Raw genomic sequence first — 7,264 nt, 5'->3', positions numbered from 1 at the left:
TGCTGAAAGCTCAACCATGCTGAATGCTGCAGAGTCCAAGTGCACAGCTAGATGCTCAATTTTGGATTATCTTTTAAATCTCTCTGGTGATTTTTCCATTCAGAAAGATATCCTTGATGAAAAGGGAGAATGATGAATTTTCTGAAGGAATCCATTTGTACTGAGGGTCAGGCTTTTGTGATTCTTGCAGAGCTACAAGGTTTGTTCCAGAGAGCTGTAATACCATTTGAGTAACAGCAGTGTAGTACCCACCAGAGTCAAGATCCCCCAAGTTTGCAGAGCTGTCTTTTGCATTACTCAGGTCTGAAGTGACCTCCCTGACTTACACACAGGAGGTGGCAGTAATCTCAAGGCATGGATCATGTTTCTAGTCATGCTCACAGTCTTAGAGAGAATATCACACAAGTGATATCCTGGCTTTGAGAGTAAAGCCAGGATATCACCCATAACTAACAGCTGGCCCCCAGTGCAGTTTATGAGGAACTCAGCTAGTTACTGAAGTGGGTTCTTTATCTTGGTGACCTTCCAAGGCAATCAGAGCCTTCTTGAAAGACCTTGAATCAGAAATGTTTGGATATAAGAAAAATAGCACTGCACAGCACACACTTCTGATCTCTCAGGGTTCACAGATTTGGAAGGCACTGTACCATATATAACTGTAGAAGACAGCACTGAGATACTGTAGCTACTGCATCAAGGTCATGGTGTTCTGGGATCCAATTAAAATTATGCAAGATAGGCAATTTAGGAAAGAATTCACATAGAGCTCAGGAAGGGAAAAAATCATGTGCATTATGAGCTCAGTTACTTTGTAAGATTAATTTTCCACTATCTCATGATCTTGTAATAAGAGCACAAAGTGTTTTAAACGTTTGATTTACTTATTGATCAGAACTCTTGAGACCTTAGTTTCTAAATCAAAGTTAAAGGTTTGACTTCCATTTAGCAGCAGGAGGTGTGAGCTTGCCTTGGAGTATACAGTGTTTGCAATGCATTGTGAATTCAGTGAGTGGGCAACAGTGAAGCCTGGAACAAGCACATCAGGCTCACAGAAACCCACCCCTTCCTCCCCTGGAGAGGATGCAAGTGGAAGGTGTTAGTGCCACAGAGCATTGATCCTCACCTTCTCCAGCATGACCATTATGTTTATTCAGACCACTGCACTTTCTTTAATTCCCAGAACCTTTAAAGAGATAATGAGAAACCATATTGCAAGCTAGAGGAATTGCCATATGATGGAAAGCTCAATATTTTGGATGGGGGTGTAACAGCCCTATTCCTATCCTAATTCTCTCCTAATGCCTTTCTCCTGAAGGACAAATTAAAAAGATTTAGCTGTCTACTGTATTTTAAAAACTGCTTGTATTGTTATGCTCTCTAAACCAAGAATGCTGCTGACAAAGGGGGTGGGTTTTCGTGGATGCTTTGAGCACATATTGCTCAATCCTTGACCTGTGTTAGATTAGGCTGGGGACTGAGGACTGAATGTGAGCTCAGGGCCCTGTTTTGCTAGCTGAAGTACAAACACCAAGTGAAAAGAGTAAAGAATAGCTCACAGTCCAAACAGGCAAGATGAAGCCTTCATTCCCTTAGAGCCAGCTGAAGAGTGATTTGCAAACACTGTGTTAGTACCAATGTTTTGTTGTCCTTTTTCCTTTCCCTTTCCTTTCTGTTTAAAAACTACCCAAGAAAGAATTGCCTAGCCAAGTAAATCAAAAAAGGAAGAGGGAGCACAAAAGCAAAGGGTGAAGGAGAAGCAGCAATGGAGCAAGGTGAGGACACTTGGAAGCTCAGTCAGTGAACAGGTAATAAATGTCATCCATCAGCACACTGTGAAAAGAAGCTAAAGACGCATGGTTGCTGTAGTCTGGATGGTCCTTTGCTCAGATGCAGGTGTGTCTGTCTGCTGAGAAAGTCTCCTAAGCACATTCATGCTGCTCTGCCTCACACTGAGAAACTTTTGGAAGGGAAGGTCCAGGAAATAGGCCTCAGTCCTCCACAGGTTGCTGTGATTACAGATGTCCATGTTTGGTGGAAGCCAGTGTATCTCCAGGGCAGGCAGTGGAACTGCAGCAGCCATGGGCTGTCTGCAGGTCAGGTCAGAAGCTTTGCAGGATAGACTGTGCCTACAGGTGTTACTGCAGAAATGGCAAAGCAGGGAGAGCATCACTTTCTAGCTGTAGTTAATGGGCTTTTCTTAGGTGTCACCTTCTGCTTGCTTAGGGAGGAGGAGGTGCTGGTGTGATAATTTCTTTATCACAACATAAAAGATAAACTCCATGTGTGAGTCCTACATGCAGGTGAAGGGGCAGGAAGCTCAGCACTAAAGGGAGGCAACTGTGGTCATGTGGGCATGATTGGTCACACGATCCAGAAGTACAGGAGTGCACAGAAAGTGTTTGAGAGGTTGGGAAGATGGTCCAGTGAGCGCAGGTTCTCTTTTATAAATCAATGCTTGGCTGTGGTGAGGAGAGAAATAAGGCAAAGAGCTAGCAAAACTAATGCTGTCCTATGACCAGCCTCAATAAACAACAGACAGAAACTGTCCTTGAGAACTCCTTTATCTCCAGAGGTTGCAGAGTCAGCATGATGGAGAAGGAAGGGTGTAAGTAGAGCCTGTTTGGTTTCATAGTTTCTTTATTCTCTTTATTCTTTGTTTTTTGATGATAAAGGAGCTTTATGTGGATATCGTAGCAAAGGAATTGATGAGTCATAGTTTTACAACTTCATTTCCCCCGGCTGTTCTTATTTTTGTCCTGGTGGTCTCATCTCCTTCCTTTCTGCCTTGCCTCTCCTCTGCTGGTGCAGCAGGACATGCTGTGCCTTTAAGAAGTGTGGTTTTTTTCGGAAGACTAATTCCTGAGCTTTGGCATGTGTCAAGGCATGCCCCAGGTTTTGTGGTGTGGTTTATGAAAAACTAAAATTCATTTGTCTAGTGAGTTTTTTAACTCCTTTCTGCCATAGGTGTACTTTTCCTTTCTGTTCTTTGCTCGCAGAGCGTACACCACTCAGTGTTAGCATAGCTGCTCTCATCCCCGAAAGAGATGGGCAGGTCAGGTGAAGTAGCTATTTTATTTCTTTTGCCAATTAAAATTTTTATTTATTGAGTTGTTTTTTACATGGGAAAGCTCTGGTGAATAAAGCTGAGATGGCAAATTCTCTTGCTGTTTATATCCTCCCACTGGCACCAGTATCACTGCAGTGTTATCTCTCATTGCAGTAGGAGAATGGGGTAGCCTAAGACACCTTGACCCATAGCAGTCACAGCATTGGCAGTTTTATTATGAATTTTATATATTGTGCATTTCTTAATGTTCCCCATTGCGAATGTTTGGGTTTGCTTCTTTTTCCCCTCTCACCATGGTCGAAAAGAAACTTGTAAGACTATACAACTATACTGTAAAAATTAACATTGCATGACATAAGTAAAACACAGGTGGGGTTTTTTTTTTCATTTTTTTGACAAATCTCATTCTTTTGAAACCAAGTGTGTGCTCGGGGAGATCTGTCTGGATTTTTTTTAACATTTGCTAGGACAGCAATATGATCTTTAAACCACATCTCCCAGTGAGAATGTTGCAGATGTCACAGGCATGCCAGGAGCTAACTATGGAGTTACCTTTGTAGTTATTTTATAAGCTATATTTGCTACGAGGTACTGGATCTATATACTAACGTTGTCTTCTGATAACAACATAAATCCTCTTGGACTCCCAGCCTATATTCACCTACCTATGTAGTGTTTTAGGCCTCAAGATAGCAAGTTAAGTCCAGGTGAGCAGAAATTCCCCTTCGTCTCTGGCACTGCGGTGTCTCCGGGACTTACCGTGCAGTCACCCGCAGGATGTGGGCCCCACAGATGAAAGAACTGTTTCTAGTAGAGACAGGCCTGATTTTATGAGGAGAAGTGTTGGAGGGGAAGGGAGGGAGCAGGAGCTAGGGCTGGATGTGCCTTCCACACTAGAGGTGGTTGTGTGGCTTTGATTAAAGCACTTAACCTTTGAGCTGCAGGTTTCATGTGAGGGAAATAGTGGTATTAGCACCATGCACAGCACGCTGGGTTTAAATGAATTAACATAACAGGACTTTACAGTCACAGCTCTGTGATTGTGCTGAGTGCAGTTGTTCTATTTAAGAAGCTTGTGCTCGTTACTGAGCCTACAGGAGGGCTCCTGCCAATCCCCAGTCCTCCCCTCCCTCCCAATTAGTCTGGTCAGTGCTCTTGTCCCTCTCCATGGCCAATAGTGAGCGATCTCTGCTGCTGAGCCTCTCCTGAAGCAGTGCTGTATTGCGACAACTCTTCTCAAGTGGCTACAGAGGCACAGCTGCACTGCAAGCTCTGGTGAGGAGCTCTGTCTTCTGCATCACCCTCCAGTCACCTGGGCCCAGAGAGTCCCCAGCTGCCCAGTCCCTGCAGCATCCGACCGGTACTGTGCTGGAGCTGGAGGCACAGGTCCTGGGATCTCTTGACATCTCTGCCACCTGCTCATGGGGTGGCCTGGGCAAGTCACATCACCTTTCTCTTCTTCAGTCTTAATGCTAGAGTTTGGATCATATCTTTTCCCTTCTTTCCCAAGGGCTGCTCAGACTGAATTAATGAATGCCGTGAAGTCAAGGATGTCTGTGGACACACAGCACAATGTAAATGTGAAGTATTACTCTGCAATTATGGGTGGAGGTAACCCTTGCTGAAAATTATTTATTTTATCATAAATCAACATTTGATCAGATGAAATCATAGGAAGGAGAAGGAAGTGTAGAGAAAGCCTGTCCTCTGTTGCCTTCATCAGAAATTTTTCAGGAAACTGAAATGCTGGCTCTCCCATGTGTTTGGTGCATGCGTCAATTCTGAATCTAGTACTGGTTACTGAGATTGATGGGATGGCATAAAAATAGACTGACTATAGGTGTAATATTTCAACATACAGACAGAAAGACATCCTATTTTTTTTTCCTCTTGGGATTCGGCATTTTATGAGGAAGCAAAGTACTGCTTTTTGCAGCATTGTCTGGCATTTCCAAGGTCAACACAGCAGTTCCTTGCGTTTAGTCAATTAGCTACTTGAGTATTTTGGGTAAAAAAAGCAGCAGATGAAACATTATTATGTAGATGCTGACATACTGGCATCATCGGGTACAGTGTGTAAAGTCCAGTGCTGCTTAGTGATCAAAGAGTTAAAAATTCCAAGGGTTTAATCCAGTATAGTAACATTTTGCAAGGCCTGTCAAATTCACAGAAAGTGAGAAGCAGAAAAGCAACTGAGCTAGGTGGGAAATGAAATTAGATGGAATTATATTGCCATGGGTTTATCTAACTAGTTGTTTCACTTAACAGGACAGACACACATTTTATCTGAGCCCTCAGCAGAAGCTCAGACTGAGTTGTGCTCCCCTGCTCTCCCCAGCCGTGTTACCCACAGAATGGAGTGTCCTTCATCCGATCTGAACAAAGCAGTGTTCTGCTGTGTCCGTGTTTGGTCCCTGATTTGTATGCTGTAGAAGCCATCTCGTTCCTTAGAATACAGCCATATATTGTTGTGTTTGTTTTCCTTTTGCTACTGTGTACATAGTGGATTGTTGTTTGTTTGTTTGAAGGATTTAAACATCTGGAACAGACCAGGATAGCAATGTCTTTGTACATAGGTTAGATGTGGAGTTTCAGGTCCCTTCTAAAGTGAAATGTTATGTGCCATCTACTGTGATGTTCGTTTGTAAACTTGAGGGTTATATTTGAGGATTTTGGTGTGGGAAGAGCAGTCAATATAATGCTAATCCAAGCAGCTGGATAAAATCATTACTGCTAAAACTAGCAGAAGGTAAAAATGGATTTATTTCACTAGGTAGTTCTACAGCTGGTTCCCACGGAGGTAATCCCAAATACAAATTTTGGAAGTAAATATTTATATGCTATAAGCTTATCTGACTTTGAATAGTGTGAGGAATCATTTTTTACTAAAATATGTCAGTAAATGATGCACATAGGGCAGATCTCTGTGAGAAATTCAGTTCTCCTGTAATGTAAGCTTTGCATATTATTTGGACACCAAGAAATCCTGTTATAGCCCGAATCTAGACAATAGGTTATCAAAGATGAAAAAATTAAGTAGAAAGTAGGAAAAAAAGAAAGGCAAAGATAAGTTCTTCTATATTGCAGCCCCTTTGCAGTGAGTGGGAGGTTACTCTGCAAGAAGCCTTCGTGGCTTTTACCAGACTATTTGCAGACCAATGCCGTAGCAACAGAAGAGCAGTTCTTATGCTCTGGCTCAGTCTATTACAAACAATTTCTTTTCTGAGAAAGCTAATCACTATTTTGTTACATTACTTCCCAGCAGATGAGCCAGGCACTCCTGAATTTAAAACAGAACTGCCAGTGAGTGACAGTGAGCTGAGCATGGGCTGGAGTCTCGTAGCAGCACATCCTTCAGCTCCACTGCTGCAGTCAGGGAGAGAAAGGAGATTTTTTTCCTTTGAAGATAAGACACCTGGGGCTTTTGTAGAAACTTAAGTATGCCCCGAGTTGTGCAGCTGTTATCTCAATCTATAAAAAACCCCAACAAAAGGCAGAGAAAGACAAAGCATCTGCCTCTTCGGTACACCGCCAAAAATTCCTCAAAACGCTAACCCCCAAACCAGCACTTTTCATTCCGCAGTTGTGTTGCTTGCGAATCCTTTGCGTCTTGTGGCTGATGTGAGGCTCTGAGCCGGAGCAGCCTCCCGTGAGCCGTGTGCTGTGTGTAGAGTGAGAGGGAGTGCGGGAGGGAGTGGATGTGTGTGTATGAGCGAGGCAGCGAGAGCGCGTGTGTGCAGTGTCATAACGTGGCAAGGCACAGGCAGTTATGAAACTTTCCAATAAAGTCTCAGTGCGTCAGTATTGGTTGCTTGGGTGTTTTGTAGGGTTTTTTTTTTCTGTCCCTTGCCCTCCAGTTTCATTTCTATTTATGAGTGCAGAGAGAGAGGGGGAGAGGCTGAGAAATGCTCGCAGACCCCCCCCAAGCCGCTGGAGGAGCCGGGCAGTTCCCACGACAGGTGGAGCACGCCACGGCGCGGAGCGAGATTCCTGGGTCATGGTGCCCGGGAACAGGGGGAGGGGAAGCCCTCGAACTCGGGGCAGCTGCGGGGGCAAGGGGCCCCTTCCAAGTGCTGTAGCAGCAGCCAGAAGTTTGACTTTTATTTTTCGAAAGGACTGGAGAAATTATTAACCACAGTTGATGACGTCAGAGTTGATCTGATTAAAGGTTTGTTTTCTTGCTGGCAGAGGTGTGCT

The 7,264-nt window shown here is 43.8% G+C and overlaps 1 long non-coding RNA gene across 1 annotated transcript in view; it reads left to right on the top strand.

Annotated features, from left to right (window-relative positions):
- LOC103802192 overlaps positions 1-7,264 on the top strand; it is a 38,554-nt gene that overhangs the window by 30,943 nt on the left and 347 nt on the right. The gene's annotated exons all lie outside the window — the stretch shown is intronic.

Source organism: Acanthisitta chloris, unplaced genomic scaffold (assembly GCF_000695815.1).
Source record: "Acanthisitta chloris isolate BGI_N310 unplaced genomic scaffold, ASM69581v1 scaffold37825, whole genome shotgun sequence".
Taxonomy (NCBI): domain Eukaryota; kingdom Metazoa; phylum Chordata; class Aves; order Passeriformes; family Acanthisittidae; genus Acanthisitta; species Acanthisitta chloris.
This window is presented reverse-complemented; position numbering and strand designations above follow the sequence as displayed.